The sequence below is a fragment of the Amblyomma americanum genome, chromosome 1, assembly GCF_052857255.1.
Source record: "Amblyomma americanum isolate KBUSLIRL-KWMA chromosome 1, ASM5285725v1, whole genome shotgun sequence".
Taxonomy (NCBI): domain Eukaryota; kingdom Metazoa; phylum Arthropoda; class Arachnida; order Ixodida; family Ixodidae; genus Amblyomma; species Amblyomma americanum.
In genome coordinates, this window is record NC_135497.1 from 135,350,744 (window position 1) to 135,375,288 (window position 24,545).

The window sequence follows — 24,545 nt, forward strand, 5'->3', positions numbered from 1 at the left end:
AGAAAAAGCGAGAGGTTTAGGCAGCGCTCAGTTTGGCAACAACGAGAGGTTACACAACGCCAAGGGATAAATATGCACGTCGCTTCGCTAAATTAAAGGGCAGAGGGAAACGAAAGATTTCCATATCTCTAGCCCGATCTACTGACACCCTGGTAATTAGCTCTCTCTGCAACGTCGGCCGCTAGAAACTAGGGTTTTTGCTCTCCGTGGCCGTGAAAGCCAACCACTCATTGAGCGAAGACTGTTCGCGTTTAAATCGCTCCTTGTCTTGGTCGCCTGAACTACAGACAGGGCCGGTATTAATGCTTTTAACGTGACGGAGACAAGCTGTTAATGTTAAGTGATACGGGGCTTGCTGCCCTGTGACTAAAGGTCACAGCCTTACAGAAAACCGCGACTTCAAAACAGCAGCGCAGACAGTCATGGTTTTCCAAACGACATGAGATGAGCAGGCCAAGGAACAGACCACCTTGCTTCTGCTGGCGTTCAGAAATCGCTGCAGCTTTAATTGTCGAGTTCCGTGCCTTCTAAACGGTGAAGCAGTTGCACGCGTGTGCTGCTGACAGTTGTAATTGGGAGTTCTAAGAAATCAAATCGTAGCCAACTTCATTTTCCTTCTTTAAGTACTTCGGACGGCATAAAAACAAGCTAAATTACGATGAGAGCTACGCTCCAGCGAAATCAAGGAAAATAGAGCGATTAAATAGAGGTAATCGTCATCCAGGTATAACAAACGGCCTTTAGGCGTTACAACACAAAATATATCATTCTAAGAGGTCAGGTCAAGCAAAGGATCCAGAGTGTGCAGAGGGTTGGGCAGAGTTCGCCTACCCTACCGACCGGCTGTCAGACGCATAAAGCCGGTATGTCGGTCTTGGGTGCGAACGAGCTCTGTCCAGACACTCACGTCAGGGACACGCTTTCCCACGCTTTCGACGGTCCACACCGGGCAACTCCAAAATGAGCAACTCTAGAAAGCGCAAGCTTAAGTCTTGATCAGTTCCCCTTTGACCTTGTTCTCCGTTCCTTTTCTCCCGGCTGACATCTCGCGGCCTGCGTACACAGTGCCAAAATGGAAAGGGCACTGATCGTCGCTTCCGGCATATGAGTTACACCACTAGGTTCTTGGGTTGCATTCCGTTTAACATCCACTACATGCTGCATCTAACCCGTTACCTGTAGTCACGAAGCTTTTTCGCACCACGTGTCGACAACACACGATAATGTGGGGAGAAAATGCATCTAACAGCGCCCGTTCTTTTCAAATTGCTCGTCATGCGGCTTCTGAGACATTATTAAAGAAAAAAAAATGCGGATTCACGGCTTCAGGTCGGACAAAAAAAAATGCGGATTCACGGCTTCAGGTCGGACAAATTTTCCTTCGATACTCGGTCAAACGTTACTAAATCCCAGTAATAGAAATTTTTTAGCTATTTCCTGAAATATATGAACAATCGGACGTCCCAGCGACATTTTCCTTCCCTTGGCAGCAATCGCCTTCTGTCCAGTGGAGCGAGTAAAGAATTCGCGGTATATCAATGCTTGGGCTTTGTTTACTTTAGCATGGTGTTTTGGCTGTCATAAATTAGCAACCAGCCCGATCAGTCGCTCTTCCAAGCATGGTTCTGAAGGATAATTAGAAATGCACGCTATGATCTGAAAAAAAAAAAGGGGGGGGGGGGGGGGGGGGGCTTTGAAGCTGGTGATTCTACGCACCGCCGCTTGGAAAATATCACGAGCCAGTGACGCATGACCGCCGTGCTGTGACAGCACACGAATTTTACAGCCTCTGCTGAAACGTGTACTGCCCGCTAACTACAGCTGTGAAACAGAGTACTGTTGACACTTGCCACACAAAAACTATACAAAAACAAAGTTCTGGACCTGCGAGCAAGGAGAAGTACGAAATAATTAAAGAATCGCAGACAGTGGTTTCTCTGTATTGTATGATAGCTTCCGGAGCGAAAAGATTCGCTCTGATTTCTTGTCTTAGAGCATGTGTCCAGCAAATACAGTTAGCTGATATTATAATTTAGCTTCCCAGTTCCTGTAAGCAATACTGGTACAGATTCGTTGCACGTAGATGGCAATACGGGTCCAAAGTCGGGAATTCTGGAAGCTTGTAAATGTGGTCATTACGGAACCGCTTTTCTTCCCAACAGACACGGCATCCGGATTTTAAAGTGCGGTAATGAAGCAACAGCCAGCGGACAATTCGGGCTCAAAAAAAAAAAAAAAACGAGAACAGCTGATTGAAAACAGAAAACAGCCTCAATACCGACGTCCATGGAAGCATTGCTTTCGCTCGGATTGAGTGGGGTGTAAAGCGAAACTGTCGTCACAAGCATCATAAGGCATCTCTTGCCTTGGTGTACAATGTTTGAGCACATTCGTTGCCTTAGTGACGGCGTCCCGTTGAGCTCACGTTGACATAGAATTATAAAATAAATGGACGCCTATCGCCCACGGACGCCTATCGCCCACGGAACTAAGTTGAGGCAAGTGTCGTTTTGATGCGTCCGTACATAAGAGTGACGGGATCTGAAAGCTTGCTTAGACCATTTAAAGTCGGCGCAAATTCCACCATCGGCGCAATTGAGAATATAGCGAAGCTTTAAATAGCGTTGTATTTTGTCCTGACCGTGAGCGCACGTGGAGGGGAGAAATAAAAATCAAAGGAAACAAACGAGGCTGTCAGCTCGGTAGGAACTAAGAGAACAGGTTGCTTTCGTGGTTTACGCGCGTCGCTGCGCATAGAGAACAAAAACAGCCTGTTCGCCGAGCCGCAGTTTCAACACTGCAGTCAAACAACACAGGCGAATGTTTTGCTTTTCCTCTCTTCCGGCGAGGGCTTACGGTTCGCCACACCTGACGCACGCTCCCCGCAAGCAACTACGACGCGGTGACAAGTGTTCGTATCATTCACGGGCATAAAAAAAAATAAAAGAGGGAGAGAATGGGGGGGAGGGGGGAAGAAGAAGGCTGCGGCCCGAGACGAGAGCTGGCCGGAGAAGCCCCACAGCTGATCGGCTTACTTACGCCTCGTGGACCGAGGTGTCGCGCTGTCAGAGGCGTGGAAGTTAGTCCGGCCGAGGTGCCGGGCCGATGCACACGTGGCGGAGGAACGCGCTCTGTTTGGGTCACAATCCGACGGCCAGCCGAGCACGCGCCGCGCCGAGACCAAAACCAAAACTGCACAGTGTTGTCGCGGGCGGCCTTGCGAGGCGCCGGAGAGCGGCGGAGGAGTGGCGGCTGCTCGGGCGCGTGGCGTCGTCGCCGCGTGCCGCGCTTGTGGCGCGCGCGCCGTTGTCTTGGAAGGCAGAGCCCGGGACGTGCAGCCGGCGGCGAGGGGAATAGCTGAGGCACAGCTGCTGATGCCGGGTGAGACAGGCCTCGCCGCCCTGTGTCAGTGGGAGACTCCTCGAGCAGCGGGCGACACGTGCGCGCGATCGGGGAAGTTGGCCGCTCGCAGGCGCGACTCTTCTCGTCGATCGCCAGGGGGTGAGTGCGTGCGCCGCGCGGCCTAGCGTCGCGGGGGCGCTCCGGTCCGCACGCGCTGCGCAGGCGCGCTGCGCTCGCCCGCGCATTTCATTAACACGGAACGGGGTGGGCGGGCTGCTCTGCATAATCACCGCTGGCCGGATTTAATTAGGACCCGCCGCGTTGTCTGCCGGACGGGGAAATTTTGCCACAACCCGTACACGTCGCCGCCGGAACGCGAGACATCCAGCTTGAGTACGGACTCGGCCACGACAGCAGCGCACGCGTATTTAATGCGCTCAAAAAAGTGAAATACAAAGGTATAAAAAGCGAAAGAAAAATTTTGGTATGCGAACTTTGATCCGGTACTGCCTTCATTTCGGCTCATCTTTCTCTGCTTTATCTGAAAACACATGACTTTGGTTCTAGAGAGAGAAAAAAATTAAAACAGGAAATCCCAGATCGATTGTCACGTATGGAAAAACGTTTCGGTTTTGTGATTTTGGCTTTGCGTTTCAAACACCGGCAGTTTCGTTCTAGCTTTGTCTTTCATGCACCTAATCAGTTTGTATAGCGTCAAAAATAGCCGGTGCCCATCGAAACAGTGCAGCTCCCACTGGCACCTAGTGGCTAGTCCAGGGCCACATTCAGAAAGCAAGCACCACGTAAAAACGTCCGGTGATTGGCCGACGCAATGGCGCTGGTCAATCGAGAGCCGTTGGAACGTTTGGCCACCATTGCAAACCCGGTCTGCGATTAGCCGACGCCAGATTTAGCTTCTACAGCGCTGCACGGTTTAAAAGATACTGAGGATGTCAATTTCACTGCCACAAGTGATTTTATGACATCCGGAAGTTATGATAAAGGCATAGTGGTGGCCGCTGGAGCTTTCCATTATCTACCGATGAGATCTCGCAAGCTTTCGTTCTTTAAGACAGTTGTGTTTTGTACTGCATGCCGATCTATGACTACATCAGAAACCATTCGTTTCAGGAAATCTTGGGAATTTTAGTTTGGCTCGTTAACTCTGCTTCAGCAAGTGTTCATGATGCAAAATGAGAGTCATGTGTCATGGACTCGCTTCTTTGTCTGGCGTAGTGCGCTACTGAACACTACGTACTAGAGATATGGTATTGTTCCCAAGCTCTCTACTAAATATGCAACATTTAGCAGCGTGAAATGTCTTTCCTGCGAAATCAACAACACAAGAACTGCTGTGCATCATTTTACGCCGATGATTGTTTTCAAGTTCCCAGCCTTTTTCTGACGTCATCATTTCGGCGCGGCGGTTGGCCATTGACCTACCCCAGCAGAAACAATCAAACAGTGCATCTGAAGATGGCGCCAGGGGCTTAGTATGGTATTGCTTCGTGCTTACTTTCAGGCTTAGAGCGGGATCTCCAGGAATTCAATACTATGCTTCGGCTTTGTGATGAAAAAGCAGTTGTGCTTCACTCTGGCCAAAAGTATTCGACTCATATTACTAAGTTGCACATAGCGTCACGGGTGTTATTAATGTATTGCGTAACTTAGCTTAATTCCACAGTGCACACACTAAACAATTTCTCGCCCTTTAGGGTGTAAATCAGCTGTCCCCAGACGAACACCCTTTTCCAATTGTTCGGTGCTAAAAAAGGGTGCAGAGATCAGCACCCTTAATGAAGGGTGTACTTAATGATGGTTTAGAGGATGTAATGGTTGCACCCTCATTAAAGGGTACTATTTTCCCATAACACCTCTACGAATGCATGTTTGAAGGGTGCTCCACATTGACTCACCCATGAAGCAAAAGCCTTGGATTGATGCGCGCCATCGAAACTTTCATGTTTTGCACCCTTCCTGAAGGGTGCTGATCTCTGCACCCTTTTTAGCACTCAAAGGGGTGTTCGTCTGGGGACAGCTGATTTAAACCCTTAAGGGTGAGAATTTGTTTAGTGTGCATGCCGAGCACCTGGCTATAAGCAGATGAGAAAAGCGCTCAAGTTTTATTTGCGCTTCTGTCTCAAACACGGCGACCGCAATTACTTTTGCGCAACCTATGTATAATTAGTATTATGTATTCGAATGAGAGCTATTATTTTATGAAGAGGTTTGCAAGCCTTCAGGGCGAGATATTTTACTTTCAGAACTCTACAGATTCCGAGACATTTGTTTCCGCTGCGCCTTCTTTTGTGGCAGTTGTTTTCGTTTCAAAGTACATAAGGACACTCCGAAGAACGTATGGAGGACTTCGATACAGTCATCGTGGTTTGTTTTCTATGCGAGGATTTGTTGGGACCAGAAGAGGCTGTCTTCTGGTCTCAGAAGTGGCGCAAAAGAGACGCCTTTTGCAAAAATAAAAGAAGAAAAATGAGCTAAGTGCATGCTTTCCCTTGTGGACCCGGAAGTAGTGTTACATACAACACCAGAACTATTTCCGTTGCTTCATTTTTGATGGCACATCAGTAGTGTCTCATCTAGTTACCCCCTTGTCGTACTCTTTTTCGTGTCGCGAAGACAGATGATTTAGAGTAGGTAGTCGACCGTTTTAACGAAGTGAACAGCTTCGAGCCAATATTTTTTGCATTAAACAGTTGAAGGATCAACATTTGGAGTATGCAGATATTTGCTCATTGACAACTAATAGAAGTGTGATATGCCCAGAACACCGATGCTGCCTCCTTTCACGTGGTGGCAAAATCCTCATTATTTATTGCTTAATACTATCACCGAAAGTAGGCGTTTTGATCTTAGGGTACCACACACCGTGGAATGTTGAATCACGCTCAAAGTCTGGCAAACACCTGCTTCATTTCTACCCAATAATACACTAGCTGCTGCGTCACTGCGTTTCTGTTACAGCGATATGAGCGGAGCTGTCCTGTAATCACAGAAAGAGGCAACGTTAAGAAATATGAAGAATGGGCTGCTTTAGCGCAATGAGGAAAAACTACATGAGTAACATTCCGCCAACTGCGAGGGCGTCCAAAATTTTTTTTAACTGTAACTCTTTTATTTAAGGCTGAAATTTAGGGACGCTGAAATGGAACGAACGTTTGGAATGTTGTCTTTCCAAGAGCACATCACTTTCTATGTAGCTACCACAAGCGGCAGTGTACCTCCGCCGCAAGGGCATGACGTCTGCATGACTTCGGGCAGTTGACAACGCCAACGACATATTAAATTAGTAGTCCCTTCCTGTTGCCATGGAATGAACGTAACATTACACTTCAAGCGCTCCATCACCTTAGGAAAAAGCCAGATGTCTGATGGCGCTAGGTGCGAGCTCTGAGGTGGTTGAGGCAAGAAAGCATCAGTCCCGACTCTTCTGTGTCGGCAAGCATCAACTAGTGCTCCGCTGGCGGATGTGCGTCGATTCTGGCGAGCAGCATATCGAGCAATGATGTGCTCGCGGAAAAGCATTAAAATTTTCATTTAAATGTGACATTTCAAATTCAAATAAATAATTAAAAGTTATAACCCAAGAGGCAAAACGTGTCGAGCGTCCCTCATATTTCTCAAACATGATCACTCGCCTAGCGAATGGTTCTTTCTGCTGACGAGAAAACTACGGGGCTTAAATTAAACTGGCGGAATCTGAGAATTGAACCGGGTGCAAGGAACCATGCCACCCATCTACGCACGCTCCTTGCGCCACGTGTTACGTATATAAGTCGCGACAATTTCTTGTACCACTCAGGGATCAAGGAACCCGTACGAGGTTCCGAAACGTCTTTGAATTTCATGACATGGTCAGTGACCGCATTCCTTTTTCTTTAATACAATGCCTGACCAGACGAACTTTCGTCGAACCATTGATTATGTTAAAATACGAAGTGCTCATTATCTTCTGTAGTTTGCGAATAACCGCTCGCACCTTATCGAGACACGTGCTGAAAATGCGTCCTAATTTATCTTCATTCCGGGGATGAAACACGTGGAATGTGCTATTCCTTCTGAGCGTTAAGCTAATCGTTCTGACACGCGCTTTTCTTTTTTTTAAAGTTCTGCCGATACACATCGTTTGTGGCATTTAGTTCGTTGTTTACAATTCTCGAGGGGGATGTTTCTTTAATTCAGTGTGTTGGTAATTAAGCTGAATTTATTGTAGTTCTTACGACTTCATGATTGAACCAGTCCTGTTGTCTTCCATTTAACAAAACAGCGCTGTGCACAGCTGCCAATATTTAAAGAAAATTGATGTTCGTGGTGTCGATGCTCGCTACGTATAACTTAACGAACCCAGATATTGGCCGGCATACATTGAGAACTTATAACGCATATATGGTGGACCGGTTTAGAGTCACAAATAACGGTGCCATTAGACAGCAAGGGAAGTTTAACCAAGCGTTTCTAATTTCGTATCGGGAGCATAATTTTTTCATGCTTTCAGTGACAACGCTCTATGTCTTATCTGTGTCACAAAAGATTGATGACTTCGCAGCATGGCGATGCCTTAGTTATACTTTGTTCAGTTTGTTTGTAAACACAAGCAGCTTGTGATGGCTTTTAAAGTCGGCCTGGCCATGTTTCTTCATCAGTAGAAGTAGGTGATAGCCGACGCGCGTGCGACATTCGAAATGCAGGGCCGCATACTGACGAGCTATCTAATTTCTTAAAACATCGGTCCGTTTTTTTAGGGGTAACAACTCCATCCAGCACAACTTTTGTCACCCTTTAAAAGAAAAACAACTGCCATTCCTCAAGCGTTCGTCCTGCCAGCCTCCATGGCAGCATGGTGTGTCGGTGAACTAAGCCATTTTGTGTTCATACCCTGCACTTCGCTCTTGCCGAAACAGTTCCTGTATGTAACCGATCACGTTGTTCAATGCGAACTTCAGAGCAGGGCCTGTCCCGTCGTGCGTGGTCCGTACTCGTCTCTTTTAAGGCCGTATTTTTAGGCTCGAATAAGCGCAATTTTTAAATTTCAGTTGTCTGCCCTTTGACGAAAATACCAAGTGTCAGCGATTATACAACGGCAATGCGATCATCTTCCAACACATATTAAGGTGCTATTTAGGAAACTGTGACTTCAAAGTTTCGACCGCTACTGGCCAGTTCGAGTTTGCGCTCACACAGGACATGGATGCTGCGCTGAGTAATGCGGACTGCTTCAGTACTTGGAACAAAACATACGCACGTAAGTTGCTCATAGCGTTTCTGGACCATTAATGTAATTTATGTTGTAGTGCGGCAGATTACTGCTGTCATTTTCGCGAAGAAAGGATAAAGGGCGGAGTTTTACTGTTATATTGCAGGAGGAAGCTCTTCACCAGGCAAAGGGAGTCGACCGCCTAAGACGTCGAGAACCGCCAAAGAGTAGTGAATTTGTGCACGTTTCTACCTACTGCTACATTGTTACATACTGCTGCAGGAGCTTTGTGAGAAATTAACGCTGACTATACATAGAACTGTGTTTGAAGTCACGAAGCGACGAAAAAGCGTTGTTTAGGGTAGCAGAATCGCAGAATCATTTTTACTAGCACTTATATGAATGGCTCCGAGCAGCAATCAATCAATCAATCAATCAATCAATCAACCAACCAACCAACCAACCAATCAATCAATCAATCAATCAATCAATCAATCAATCAATCAATCAATCAATCAATCAATCAATCAATCGGCCGAACGACCGACCGGCCAACCAGCCGACCGACCGATCGATCGATCGACCAGACATTCATTCACTCACTCACTCACTCACTCAATCAATCAATCAATCAATCAATCATGGATTATGGGGATGTTTTTTTCTTTTACTCAACCTTTTTCGAGGCAATGTACTGCGTTGTATACGAACATGCCAAGTATTACCGCATTGCTCCTTAGCTGAAGTGGAGAGAGCGTGCATCCAGGTGCCGTTCATGCCTGGCTTTTTAAGGTTCACATGAGCAGCAACACAATAACAACAATAAACAAAAAGAAAATCACTTGTTGAAGGCGACATTAGCACCGCGTACTTTTTTAATTTCACCGCCGCCCCTAATCGTCCTCAACTCTAACTCAAAATCACTTTGGTGTACAGCCGAATGCACACATTGTTGTAAGTCTTCACCAATATTCCATTGGTCACTTATTCGCTGAAGTGAAGGGCATAGAAAAACTTTTTGAGCCGTCCAGGACAGACCCAACGCCAAGTTTGACATGGCATTGAGGAGGCGGAGTTTAATTTCTCCGGGTGTTAGACATTAACACTGCTTCGAGCTATGCATTGAGATATCGCGCAATTTTTTCCGAACAGCCTTAAAGCGAAGTTTGTCATCGATCTTTAACTCATCTCACGCGTGCTCACAGAACTTGCTCGTTGCCCGCTTTCATATTAGCCCAGGGCTTCCAGAGGGCGCCCTCTTAATTGAACTCCCGCCCGGTTTGCTTTAAACATCTCAATCGCCCCGTCAGGCAGTCTGTAGAGGAAAGGGCGCTGAATCCGGCCATCTGCGCCTGCCACTGCCTAAAGACGTCCTCCGGCGGGTCAGGGGTAAACGCCCTTTTTCACCTGGCGTCGATCTCAATCGGTGCACCGCGGAAGCGCCGAGGAGCGAAACAATGCTCTCAACACAATGCGCGGAACATTGGGCCTCTTCTTTCGTTCCCTCCGGGTAGCACGGCGCCACGGCGGGGCTCCGCGAATGGCGAAGAGCAATGAAGCCGCAGCCGTGTTTAGGCCGCCACGAGCGATCGCGCTGTGCGCTAATTGCGCAGCCTGCCGCGCGTTGTCGCGCGTCCGCCACAGCCCCGCGGCGCGCCGACACAGGAAAGAGGGAAACGGGCGCGAAACGAAAAATAAGGAATCATCGTCTCGCCGCTCATATCGAGGGAAACGACCTTCTTTGCTTTTTTCATCCGTCAGCGCGGGAAGGGTAAAAAGAAAGCGCGAGCTGTTTGTTTACCAGCGGTGCGCACTTTTTATCCGCCGCGCACATGTACGCCCGCGTCTCTCGAAGCCGGTGATCGCCGTTTGTCCATTGTATCACCGCCGCCATCCATCTTGCTGCCATCCGATTTCTCCCCGACAAAAAGAGCTACAGAGGACTGGACGGAAGGAGGGCGAGGGGGTGGCGCGAGGAGGAGCGCTCCTCCGGCCGCGCACTTGCGTCCGCAGCTGCGCCGCCGAACCCCGCGGCTGCGGCTGCTGGCGCGCGGCGACCCCTCGCGTGACCCGATTAATTACGCCAACGACACGTCCCGCGTCGTCCGCCTCGCCGTTGTTTTCGAAAAAAGAGACTGCGCTTGCCGCCGCGGCCTCGCCAGCGAGCACGTGCGCCGCTCGACGCCAGCCGCCCAGCAGCGCCGTGGCCACAAGTGTGCGCGCTGGCCGGGCAGCGTGTGCTCAAGCGAGCCTTGACGTTAGGCGATCGAACGGCAGAAACACTGACCATTCACGCTGCCGCCCGGAACGCTGGCTTGTTGATACGATCGTCTGCTTCTTGCTGCACTCATAAACTTCAGGATCTCATTCTGTAACTTGGATGTCTGAAATATCCCTTTTCTTTACTTTTTGTTATTTTCCAAACTGGCTGCGTCCAGCCCCCAATGGGAAGACAGGTTCAGCTTTGGGAGCCCGAGGGGCTGCCTGAGAGCAGAGATTGCCTTGTAATGCGTATTTGATCTGCATACATGTGCAAGTCGTCAAAGCCAGTCCAGAGAAAAATTAAATGCAAGGTGCGTTGAAGAAGGACAGACCCATGGTAAGAGTGAATAAATTGACAAACACTCGTTCCGGCCCGCAAAGCTTTGCATATGAACCCGCCTATCTTAGCTGTGGGTTGTATAGAGCGCACAATGTGATTTTACGTGCCCGAATATGCACAGATTTGAAATTTGTGTTCGTTTTGTAAATGTGTTTTATGACAAAGCTAAGTACTTCGAAAGCATATAAGCTTCATCTAATACTTCACGGCCATTCATAAAAAGCAGCAGAGTTTCGGCTGAAGCATTTTGTATAACAAAGTTACTCAGTCATAAATTGTGGAACTTGTATTCGCTAAATGACAGAAAACAGCACGAAAGAACGTGGACAAGAGGGAACGCACAAGACATGACGGGCGCTGTCTCGTGTGTTCCCTCTTGACCACGTTTTTTCGTGCTGTGTTTTCCGCCAGTTAGCAATGCCCCATGTAGCCCCGACAAAAGTCCCGATTCCTTGCATTCGCTGAGCCAATAAACGCGAATCTGCTATTGCACAGTCATCAAGAGCACCTCGACCACACTCCGCAAGAACGCGTTGAAACGTCACTGTTAAGAGTTCCTTTCGTTAATACTGCGCGCGACGGCGACACGCACGCCCGAGTACAAGCCAAAATTTCTGTTCGTACTACATCCATATAGTTGCGTAACCAGGGCTAATGAGAGCGAAACTCCAGGCCATGACGGCAATTAAACGCGCTTGAAGTTTTGCAGTGTGCTGCTCCGGTAACTGAGGTTGTCACCCCAGCTTGTCAGGTTGTGGCAGAGACACGCCTTTTACGCGGTCATCATATATGCTTTTCCTCATGTTTTTTTTATTTATATGGAGGTTAAAAGAAGCGTTGGTGCCCGACAGCGGCGCCGGCTACTCCTCATGGTGGCTACCCCGGGAAGAACCCGGAGGGTGAGCTACCGCGGAAGGAAGAGGTTATGACGAGGGCGGGGGTAAGCGCAACCTGAGGGTGGCATCACGGCAGCAATGCAGGCATATATCGCTAAAACAGAGCTATAACAGCTTTCACTGATTCATGCACTAAGCCTAGCTCTGCAAATGTTTTGCAGGATTATTTTTTGCACAAGAGTGCCTCAGCTTTATAGCAAGTGGCACCCTGAGATTTTCAGCCCCAGGTGCAAACGTTGCGACGGCATAGCGGACATGATCCATATGGTATGGACATGTCCGAGCTTTGGACAACTTGACCGAACAGATGAGTCCTGGGAGGCACTGCTTCACAACGAGGACGAAACTAAACAACGTGAAGTCATCCGTCTCGCCCTTGCCGCTGCTGAGATCCAAGAGATCCCGGTCGACGGCTGAGGGGGAGGACATGGCTGGGACCGAGCGGCGCCTCGGATACCCATCATCCTTTTGACGGGTGCTAATAAATGTTATTTCTCTCTCTGCACAAGAGTGCAATAAAAAAAAAGAATTTGCCTTGTGTCATTACCAAGCAAACGGTGCCCAGCGCTTATATTTAGTGGCCGGTTCACGCTGTCAGGCGGCGCCTGTTTCAGTGAACAGAGTGGCCTGAAGCAATTAGGGTTTTCATTTTTCGACAGAGTGGAAAATTTAGCCTCCTCCCCTCTATTCCTGGATCAAAAGTCACAAACAACAGACGGACGCCACATGTGAACGCGACGATCACGAAGTTGCTCGCGCCTCTTTGCAAAGCTGACGGGGCGTAAGTGACAGGTGGTGACGTCAAACGTTTCAGCGACTGGCTAGCTTTGGATGGCCCGAACAGTTCTACTAATTTCCGTTCAGATATATTATTCATTGATCAACATGGTCGTCTTACTGGTTGGTGAAAAGGAGGCATTCAGCAGGTTTACTTTAAAGGAAACGTCGTTTAACCGCTAGAGACCAAATATTCATATCCTAGCATATAGGCACTGATAGCTCATTCCTTCATGGAGCCAAGCGCACTGGAAAAAAAAAAATGGGAGGGCGTCTAAAATTGCATCAGCACTGCGAGGGTACTGACCAGGCTTGCCAAATTTTCCGAGTCAATTTTGTGAAAAGGCGTAAAGGTACTGTTCGCTGTCATGTGCGAAACGCACAATTTCGACAAATTTCCTTAGGGGTCGGCTGGAAGCATGGTGGCGTCAGATTAGCCTCTCCATGCTGCATGATTTTTCAGGTCAGGATATGCATTATTAACGAAAACCTTGGTGCTGGCAGAGACAACATTAAAGACATCACGTGTGAAGCCATGAAGCAAGAGTTTATTTTATGCCAGCTAGTACTGAAAAGTTTGTGACTGCGCAAAAGCACCGAGATCTGGGAAAGGCACAAATACTACATCGGTATGCTTGCCCTATTTGTTCTTTACGCAGCGAACCGGAATTTTTACCTGACTTCCTCTGAATTGCTTTATGTGTTTTATACTGTTTTTCGCAACCAACCCACTATATTGTTAATTACGTATATTAAATTTTTAATCATTACATCTTTAATCTTTTCGCGTTATATCTCCCTGAATATGCGGTGAGGTCGATGCTGTTTTAAGCTACAGGCGGGACTAGTCTTGCGCAATATTTGCTGGCAACTGCTGCACCGCACCAACGCTTTGTGGCACAGTTCTGCCGACTAGCGGTCGCATGATCAAACAGAAAAAGTGTTTAACTCCCACCGTCACCGTTTGCAGCCTAGTTCAGTGCCTTGAAGCTTTTTTGATCGCACCGGGTTCAGGGTTGGCTTCCAATGTTTATCTACTGTTTAATGGCTCAGCCTTTGTATTTTTTCTACGTTTCTTGCTGCCTTTGTCCTTGATGCTTTGTCTGCTGTTGACCATCGTCATCATGCGCTTAGGTTGTTGACACTTTAGTAATGCTATCTGCGGTTCGCATTGCACTGGCATGTTTTATCACGCACCTTCAAGAGCATCATTCTATTGCGTTTTTTGTTCTTTATTTTTAATGCGGAAGCATTAGGAGGGCCATGGAGGTGATGACTGTCTGGCGGTGTATGTGCGAAGCCTGCACCTGTCAACCGTTTCCCTTACCCCTCCACTTGCAGGGGAGAGAATAAAGACGCCGGGAAAAGAATGACTCAGCAAAAACGAAATTCGCTCAGAAGAAAATCACTCGGGCAACAGCAGGCCGCCTCCGTGCAAAATATACAGCTTCGCCGAAGCACTCTGTGCAAAACTGAGGCGTCCAGGAGCTACCCCTTTTCGCATTGCTCGGGAAGAGCAACCTCGGTCCCACAAGCCTCACCAGTGGCTGCGTTTGAAACAGCCACCTCAGAATCGGTGTAGATTGGGCAGTGAAAGGCAATGACCAGAATAAGAAGAATCAGAAGAAGCAGAAGATGAATAAATTGGCGAGAGAAAGAAGCATGCTATAGCATTTCCATATTACTTGAGGAGAAGAAGAAGAAGAAGAATTTCCTCCGCATTCAGGGTTGCCGTTGGGAAGATATTAAAGGAGACAGCATTCAAGCTAAATGTAGCCAAAAGTAGCCATGCCATTTGACCTTAGCACCAAATTTGTAGCCGAATAGAACAGAAGCGATATAGTGAATACAAATATTAATAACGAACAATAAAATAGCATTTTGAATCAACACAAGAAACAGAATAAAGTGTAAAAAATTTTGGCCCCTTTGTTTTGTCTTCAAGCAACAGGTACGTTGCAAATAAATAAATAAATTAATAAAAGTTGAGTGTGCATGAACATAGTTTATCTACATTAGAGAGTGTTCTTGATCCAATGCTTAGAGGAATCCCCCAAAGTGGAGTAGGTTAAAATAAGGCTGTAATTACTAATTAGCGCCCACCGAAGCGCTGCCATACGGCTTGAAAAGGAAAGCAATAGAGCTTGCACAGAAACTTCGCAGTTGAAGAAAAATTCTCTCCGGTCCGGGGTTCGAGCCTGGGACCACCGCCTGTCCCGAGCAGTCGCTCTACTAACAGCGCTAACCAGGACGGCTAGCAGATGGGAGCTAGGCGAGAGCGAATTGATCAACTCGAAATGGGAACGGTATTGGTCCAGTATTGATGGGAATCCCCCAAGGTGGAGTAGATGAGCAATAAAAGTAGTAATTACTCATTAGCATCCACCCAAGCACAGTCAACGGCTTTATTAACATCCACCAAAGTGATCTAGGCACAAGGAAGGCATAAAACAGAAGCTTTGTCACCTTCGGCGACATAAGTGTTTCCTCGCCGGTGTTGTGCATCTCATGTTCTAGCGTCACGTAGCGTTACGCCGTCCACCTGGATGCACCTTTGCTCATGGGTTCGGGTGCCTCGATGCGCACCATCCCTGCCGGCGGAGAGGACGCGCGCACTCATCGGCCACCATGACAGCAAAACTCGGAAATAACGGGTTGACTTAATGCTTGCTTGCTAGTGTATATGTAAGTGCTAGAAACAAATGGCTAGTAAATGCGCCAAAATAAAAGTACGCAGTGGCCAGAAAGTAGCCAAGGAGCTAACCTCAAATTTTCATCGCCAGGCGAGGCCGTGAAGTAGCGAATTTGGCGCAAAGTAGCCACCGACGGCAACCCTGTCCTCATCAATGCAGTTGATCGCCCCTAACTTTTTCTTTGTGGCTCATAAAGGCCTGTCACTTTTTTTATTAACATGATCAGTTAAGGAGAAGTTGGTGCTTTGTAGCGTCTATAACTACTCCTTTTCACAAATTTAAAGAAATCACTTGCAATGACGATGCACAGCTTGATAAAACACAACTACAACATGCACAGTGCACATGGAAAAAAATAGTACAAGCGTCAGGAGAAATAACATTCATGAGTGAGCATAATCACTGCAAATGCAAATACAATACCTTACACAATGGGGGAACTTAACAACAATGACAATAAGTAAGCACCTAAGAGTGTTGAAATAAGCAAGGCCAGAGAAACAGAAAAATAAGCAAGGACTTACGGACGCAAGAATGGCTTGGCGGAAAATCTTCAAGCGCCGACCAATCGTTAAAAATGATGACGTTTCGGAACCGGCTTACGGGGGCCTTGTTCACAATGGCTTGTTCACAATGGCAAGAATGGCTTCAACGCCGACTCATGAATGTGAACCTCAGAAAGAGTTGTTCGGCTACCATCGAAATCATGTACTTAATGAATAAACTCAGCACATGGAATTGACCAGTAATGACATTGGAGACACTCAGGAGACATCAATGCAGATAGGTAGTATCTGTAACATTAATTGGAATCAAGTAACGTCTAGTAATTCCAAAGGATGCCGCTGTCCTCGAGGAATCATTTCAGCGCCATGGGCGCAATGAGTTTGTATGTACGCGCTAATTCAATCACGCAGTGCGCTCGTATAAGCCGCGCCTGGTTTGGTTTTGTTTGAAAGCTGGAAGCCTGAGCTGCGTATGTCGTAATTTTGCCTCCGTAGTTTCTTGATGGTTTCGTGCTGCAGTCAATTTTAAGCCAGACTCACGATTGCACTTTAGTAGAACCTTCTATGCTGCCTTCGCTCGTTTTTCTATTCCTGAAAAAAACAAACAAACAGGCGGATGGAGGAACAGGAGTAACGAAGGCTAGAATAAAGCGCTAGCCGCAGCACAATTATCTGTTGTTCACGTCGGGGATACACGTTGAATGAAGCGAGAAAAAACTGGTGTGGCACGGCTCCATTGTGTTACTTTCAGAGCACCGCACTCAGCACGCATGTGAACGTAGCCAGAAAATAGCAGAGCTTTAATTAGGCTGATAAGGTAACGTGGCCTGCCTTTACCGCGCACCTGCGCGTGCCCGAATCGCGGTCAGTCATGCATGTAAATGTATGAAACGCGCAACAAATCGCGAAGGGAAATAATCTTTTAGAGAACGAGATTGCCTTTAATTAAGCCGTCGCACTGCACCCGCACATGGTCAGAATGAGGACGCACAAAGCCGCCCGAAAACTGAGACACGACGAGAAAGAAACTTAACGCCGGGGAGTTTTGCTGTCCCCGCGTGGTTCTCTGTGCCGCTTCAGCGTCGGTCGGCCCTCATCCTTATCGGGGAAACATCTGCGAGAGCCATATACCGCTCAAGCAAGCGCGACCGTATATGCGCGCCATTCTTGCTGGTAGATAACCTCTCCCACGCGGAGGCAGCGCTGTCGCAACAGCTTCGGCTGCTGTTGAATTTTCTTCGTTATCGTGCGCGCCGCAGCTGTACAACCACGACGCCTACAAGAGGTCGGCGGGTCCACCTCGTGAGAGAGGAGCGTGCAGTTACGTTGCGAAACATTCCTTTTTCAGACAACAATTCACAGGACGCTTCCAGGAGGGCTCCGAGATGTAAGCCGAGGCTCGACTTTTTCGGTCTTTGTAAATATGCCTCCGGCACATTGCTCGCGGTGTGAAAAGCAGGGAAGCACTTGCGACAGGGCTTTTGCGAAACGAACTCACGCGTTCATGTGTGCAGCGAAGATTAATTAGCTCCGCGCGGTCGCCTTTGAATAGACACAAGCTGTGCTCGTTTGCGTGACCTTGGTTTACGGAGACATTGAGAGTACTCGAATGCTGCAGAGTGCTGGAAAGTTGTACTTGCCAGAGCTGTCCTGCAGCGTGTCCTTGCGTCACGAAAACATTGCCATGATTTCATTGTTGAGAAAACGATGGTTAAAGAGCGTAACAACAGACGGCGCACAGCGGGTGACATTGTGGTTCGAATGTTAAACCTCTATTCATTGCACGCGCCATGATTTTACACGGGGACACAGCAGGAACTCGCACGTGAAAGCGAAAGAAGGAGTTCATTATTTTTTTCTCGAAAAAGTAATCCTGCTCTTCATTTTAAGACGAGGGCACAAAAAGAACTTGACAGGACGGGCGCTGTTTCGATTTATGAAAAAAAGTTTCTATCTGGAGAAGAATTTAAAACCCTACAGGCTGCTGCATGATGAGTCTACCTTGTGCGGGCACAGGAGTTTACAAGCTACCCAGAAATATCCATACTGACAACAACCTGTCGCAGCCCCCACGGCTTGCGATTCAGTGGTGTCCATTGGCACTGCTGATCCAGATAGCGAAACTTCCAGCGAATATGCTGAATTAGCGCATAGCGACTGTAACCCAATGAGCCATAATATTTCGAGTAGGCGTTTTTACGTGGTGGAATGAACTCCACTTATTCGTTTAAATAGATATAGATAATCGACGACCCGTACAGGCTTTTTGTGTAGGCTGCTTCATCCCGCGCAACCTAACCGTTGCGTTTTGGTGGCGCAACCGGTCCGTCAGTTCTTTAACACTTTACTCAGCTCCGTCCTTTAGTCTCGGTACAATGTTTTTACGGGTTCAAAGGCCCTTCTGATCGCGACGTTTGTGCTGGCATGGAGTGCTGTGGGGGTGTTGAACGTGCGAATTTTTCAGTTGACTGTGAGTTTAGTGTGACAGAGGGCACAGGAGGAGAAGGAGAGCTGTCAAGAGACATGAAGTCTCCTGTGCCACCTGAACAAGGAGTCCAGTGGCAAGAAACTGTATTTTGTCCAACTGTTTCCCGGTTCGTGCGAATTGAATTGAGTAGGAACGAGGTGTGCCTGCTTTGCTTAGCCCCGTGCCGCTACTATAGAGACCTTTGGACTACTAGCTTTGATGTGTCTGAATTCCGGGACGACATCTTGCGGCGTGGCGTTGATTGCAGACCACCATTTGGTGTTGTAGAAAGTAGGGCTCGTAAGCCTTGAGTCTATCCGGATAAGGCACTTACGGCGTCAGCAGCTCACTGCCGACAGGTAGGGCGCTTCTGCAGGCTCCGTCCGAACTGCTTTGCCAGACTGAAGACGTGTGTGTTCAAAGGTGCAGCTCGGTAAGCTAACAGCGCTCTGAAAGGAACGTGCGGTTAGGTCACCTTTGTCTTCGCAATGTTGACTTATCCCTTGGCACACCGGTTACTCTACGGGTACTTGGAGCTCGAGATGATGTGTCTGAAACCCCATTCTCTGGAGTTTCTTCGGAAATCTGTGGGAAACTTTGGGGTGTTATCTGTGCCCATTTTCTCGGGAATACCATGCCTCCAGAAGATCGACTTTGATTCGAAAAGGATTCTCTTTAGACACTTATTTTCGAGCAGTATGTGTCCATAATAAGTGAGAAATTACTCATTCGCATCCACCCAAGCGGAGCCATACGTCTACAAATGAAAACTATACAGCTTCCACAGAAACTTCGTAGTTAAAGAAAAATTTGTCCTTGTCCGGGGTTCGAACCTAGGGCCATCAAGTTCTTACAAGCGCAGAGAGGTCGAACGTAGAGGTGCATGCAGTGAGAAGCACAGACTGGCGATGCAGGTCCACCTGGTAAAACCGTGTGCATGCATCCAAACGAGAAAAAAGCACTTAGCTTGTCGCAGCCTTGCCAAGGCCGGCTCCACGCTCGGAATCGCGTGGTACTACCGCTGTGCACTCTTATTCAGCACTGTGAATTCCACTCAGATATGGACATCGCCGTTAATCTTCGGTGCTACAGCAATTGCCGAACGCCATTTTGCAGGTTTACTCACTCCGATGATATCCTCATTACTTTCCCTTCGTATTTGTTGAAACCCGTCGATTCCGATGGTTTCAACAAATGCAAGTACGAAGGGAAAATGCGATGGGTTTCAAGAAATACGAGCGGAAATTAATGAGGATATCATCGGAGTGAATAAATCTGCTAACTGGCGCTCGCTCAACGAAGGCAGCGGGATACATCGCAGATACGGCAAAGGCTCGGCCCTTAGCTTGAGCTCAATTTTCCAAACACAACAAAGTGTCTCTGTCAAGCCTTGAAAGAGGTGCGGATACTAGCGGATTAGGTCTACATGTTGCACTGCGCATGCCCTATTTACCCATTGCAGTATATAAAAGCTTCCGATTAGGTCTAACGCAAGGGGTGGATCCTTCAGGTCTCTTGTAACATAAAGGTTTGGCATGGTGTTAGTTCCCCGAAATGACAGTGTAGCTTACACGACTCCTAGTATATTTAACGATTGCTTTATTTGACCAAGGATGGCCATGCTGGACTGGAGAAGAGTGGCCTATTTCGTAGTCTTGTCAGGGGGATTCTTGGCACCGCTTTAACGTGCGCCCCTGTGCCAAACGAAACTCTGCGTCCTGACCGATGACATGAACTGAGACTTTCTGCGACTGCTTTCTAGGCGCACAGTTTTAACAGAACCAGGGTTCGTGATCACCTCGCGCATTCCCACGCTGCTAGATGACTTGTCAATGTTTGTTGGCTTTCCAGACGGATGAGAAATGATCCTTCAAGTCATAGTTGCTACATCGACATTTAGATGGAGCACACTGTCGCCTTGGGTGTTTCGCACCGGTGGCACACCAGTAGCATGAATGCGTTGCTTGAAGCTGATCGACCACCTGGTTTCATGCAGTCATAGAATGCAACCTTTTGTCCACCGTGTGGTGACACACGTAGCTTGTGCCGTCACAGCCCGTGGTTCGCTGGCGCCTCGCTGTAGAGCCTCTTTCTGTCGACCTACATGCAGTTCCCGATCATTTCCTTCACCAGGAATGGTTGTTCAAGTCTCTTGCCATCTGCAGCTTAATGGAAATTCTTTTGTCCCTTACGCTGACGACGATGCGGTCTTTGAGACTGCCGAATTCAAGGCTGCAGTGTAGCACGGTTCGTTTTTGTTGCGCGAGCAGCGCAGTGATGAAATGCATGACTTGCTCTTCCTCGCGTTGTGAGAGGCTGTTGGGCAGTGTCGCGCGTGCATGTTTTTTTTTTTTTTGTAATGAAGGACTTTTCAAAGGCCGCGATGGAATCCGCGCACGGTTCGGTCTTGTTGACAGGAATAGGGGAAGTGCGGAAAATCTCTGGCTTTGAAACCCTGGAGGTAAATGAAGGTGTTTAGCTGCACGGCTTGAGACTTGCAGTGTAGGTCTTATGCTGCGCGGAATCGCCCCCGGTGTCCGTTACTCCGGCACGAATATGAAAGGTTCAAAAGCCTGGAGGCAGAAGGACGGTGCAGGCAGCTTTTGGCTGTCGGTCATTGTGCAAAAGGGAATAGGCCTAGCAATGCCGTCGTATATGGCGGTGACGGTCGTTCAATTCTCGGCTGCTAACCGGCTAGTTACTTGTGTAGCGCGGAAAACTGGCGCCCTTCGTCTCCTCTTAGACCACGTTCGTGTCGGAATAAACGCTGTTTATTACGTACAGATGATACAAGACAACAGCGGCTTGCCTTCCGGCTTGCGTTCGCCTCAAAACACAGTGCACAGTTTTTCATTCCGTGCAACCTAACTTTCGTGCACTAAAACCAGCACTGTAGCACATGTGTGTTGGCTATTAAGGACACAAGATGTGTGTTCGTCTGTGTGTGCGCATTTTCCGCGCTCCCGGGCAACATGACTTCTGAATACTGTACCATGGACCAAGTAAGCAATCTTCCGTACACAGCAATAACGAAGAGGACCGGAACGTCAAGGCTTCACGTACCCCCCGGACATGGCTTCTTCGGACGGCAGTAGCCGACGTCAAACTAAACGGCACTGAGGAGAATGGAATGTTGAGACTAACCTTTGGGACATATGCTGGGGCAATGACAGTACAAGCAGCAAGCAGCACCGATTGTCAAGCTGGACAGCTTAAATGGCGCCATGCAAGGCTGATCGTCGCACACCGAGAGAGCGGACCAGCACTTCTCGCTGAACGGCCTACCGGAAGAGAAGTACAACATCAAGAAGTAGCTGGGGTACTCTCTTTCACCAGCGACGCTCGAAATGTCAAAACGGCATCGATTCTTAAAGCAAGTGCTAAAAGGAGATGAGATCCGAAAAAAAATAGATGGCAGAATTGGCACCGTCTCGCAAAACTGCGACTAGAGGACTTTGTTTGGCCAAGCAGGGCGGGACAAGTTGGTGTGCGGCCTCCGCTCCGTGCAAGTTCAGATGCGAGTACTTACAATGAGGATGCCCATGCTAAAGCAGGCGCTCGACTAACTGCGGCGCATGAGCTCGCCGTGAGAGACATTACTCAGTTCAGAGAGAAGGAAGAAACGTGTACTTCTGAACGCATGTCGAGGAGTATCGCAGATGATACGGGTGGAACCGCAAGGGGCATTCTCCAGGGAACTGCCATTTTTTAGAGGCTGTTTGTCATAAGAGTAACGAGGTCGGCCATGACAGCCCAGCATGTAAAGTCAAAACAAGTGACGCTAATACGGCATCCCGAAGGGCAAGCTTTGCTTTCAAGAGGAGAGGTAAGCAGCCACAATAAGCCAAGTGCATGCCTTTGAACAAGACAGCGAAACATTCGAGCTTCTGGCATACGTAGATGATAAGGGAAAAAATAGCCCGATCTGGCTGAAGTCGCAAATGGGAAAGCTACTGCTATACACGGAAAAGGACACTGATTGCGAGTACTGCCTTGTGCCAAATAATGTGTTTAAAACAAAACTCTCGCATCTGTGACAGGAGGGCACTTCAGTGCAGTGAACGACTCGGATAAGTGAAACCTTCCGCTGTCATGGAAATGCAACTGGCAATGTCGTATTCGGGAATGCAACGCGTTGTCTGGAACTATACATGGTGGAGATTATATGAACTCTTTTCGGACTAGACTAGATCAACCGTTTCAACCTTCTCGAGCTGAGCTGTGATTGAGAACTGAGAACCAACTGGGACAACAGATAGAGCACCTGAATAGTACGCTCACAAAATTTAAGGTTGGGAAGCTCACGCACATCAAGCTGAAGATACATCTCACTGGTGGCCGCTCCAAGTTCCATCAATCTCGTCAGGCCCGATTCACGCTGAAGGAGATTTAGGGTCTTTCAAGGCAGTTGCACCCGAAAAAAGCCTGAACCACAGCGAGTGGGTCACATCCATCTTACGTGTGGTGGAAGTAAACCGAACTATCCGCATATGGGATGGCTTCAAAACCACAAGCACTATACAGGAGATCGATTCTTGGCATATCGCCCACGCCAGCTGTATGGCTGAGGAACATCGAATAATTTGAATGTGCAAAGCAGCACAAGGTGACATTTTAACGCGACAGCGTGTCGCAGAAAAGCCGGCGTCGCCGTCGGCGTCGTTAGTTGTGAGCGAAAAATCCACGAAAATATTCTCAGAGAAGCAACCTAGGCAGCCCACCTAGGTCACTTGACCTTGTTGCGTCAACAGAACCTGTCCACTGGATTGTGAGCAAACTTTAACCGGTACAGGTGACAGTTAAATTAATTAATGATTGCCATGAAGAGGTTGCTCGAGGAGAGCAACCTGGGTCGCACAAGCCCCCCACCGGTGGCAGCACCTGTCATCGCAGGGCAGTGGCGCATCGCTTAAGCGCTGCACAACTGCGCCAGGAATGTTATGATGACTCGCAGGGATCTTTGAAGAATGGCCAGTTTCGCATATATGGGGATTAACCCGTTAACTATATTGCATCTTACCCTTAAGGCGGAGCTTATGTGCCCCTTCAATTTTTTTGTGTACTACAAGTCAAACCTAGAAGCGCGACTCGCATGCAATCCAGGACCGCATGGAGCCGGAGCTGCCCTTTTGCACTGATATATCCATTACGTTTGCTTCTCTAACTCTTATGCTTCAGAGGAGTACTCTCAGATAAAGAAGCTTGAACAATCTACTGGGGAATTCAAAAATTATATGCAAGCCTTTACGGAAGACCCACCCAGCCGATCACATGCCATCTGGCTCTAACACGCATCTTGAGCCCAAACAGGACCGTTGTTGCAATGTAAGCATGTAGTATGTATTTAACGGTACGCTTTATTTCTAGCTGGGCTTGACTACTTGTGTCGTCCAGGGCAGTGCCGGCCGCAGGAATAACATCCCACTCGGGTTGCCAAGACGGGAAAGAGAGACTGCTTTATTTTTACAGTGTGTAGTACATGCTTCCCTGTTGCCAGATGAACATGGTTGATTGCAGAAGAGCAGACTCCGCTACATCTCCCTTTCATTTAGGAAGCCTGACATTCTAATTCCTAACCACTTTTTGAACAATCATATATTAACTTGTGACACGGATGACGTGTCCTCGAAAAACGCCGTGGGCCTACTGGGGCTCACTTCGGCGTGAATGGGCTAGTGGGTCACTGTCAGGTGGTTTAATGGAGAGGTGGGATCCAGAGCTTCAGATTCTGCGGACGATAGTGCTGGCTGACTCGCTGCTGTGCTAGTGTCTTCCGGGACATCGGGAGTCTCTGCTGGGACTTGTTGTGGCTGATGTTACTTGCGAAGGCAAAATGGGTTGTCGATTTCTGCGCAGTTCTCAGCCGTCCAATGTGATGTGATCATGCGATGATGTGATCATGCCTTGAACCTGTGTCTTAGCGGTTGCCCTTGATGCGGGCGCAGTGAGGTGAGAAGCGATCCAGAGTGAGCTGGCTCACGTTTCTGAACTTGCTTTGGTCGCATAGCGGTGAAGTCTAGAGGATAAGTACGCAGTCGTTGGCTCATTAGCAG

At 48.2% G+C, this 24,545-nt stretch overlaps 2 protein-coding genes across 6 annotated transcripts in view; one reads left to right on the top strand and one right to left on the bottom strand.

The window, feature by feature from the left end:
* zfh2 (Zn finger homeodomain 2) overlaps positions 1-3,507 on the bottom strand; it is a 253,865-nt gene extending 250,358 nt beyond the window's left edge. Inside the window, exon 1 of one of the 2 annotated variants that reach the window (XM_077646983.1) lies at positions 3,040-3,507. The gene's annotated coding sequence lies outside the window, so the exon portion shown is untranslated. The remainder of the gene's footprint in view (positions 1-3,039) is intronic. The other variant, XM_077646985.1, reaches the window with a different exon arrangement.
* LOC144113715 (thiamine-triphosphatase-like) overlaps positions 1-24,545 on the top strand; it is a 470,258-nt gene that overhangs the window by 62,797 nt on the left and 382,916 nt on the right. For 2 of the 4 annotated variants that reach the window (XM_077646990.1, XM_077646987.1), the window contains exon 1: positions 3,383-3,501. The exons of 1 other annotated variant lie outside the window; for it this stretch is intronic. The gene's annotated coding sequence lies outside the window, so the exon portion shown is untranslated. Of the gene's footprint in view, positions 1-3,382; positions 3,502-17,291; positions 17,413-24,545 lie in introns of those variants that run through there. One more of the 4 variants, XM_077646988.1, reaches the window with a different exon arrangement.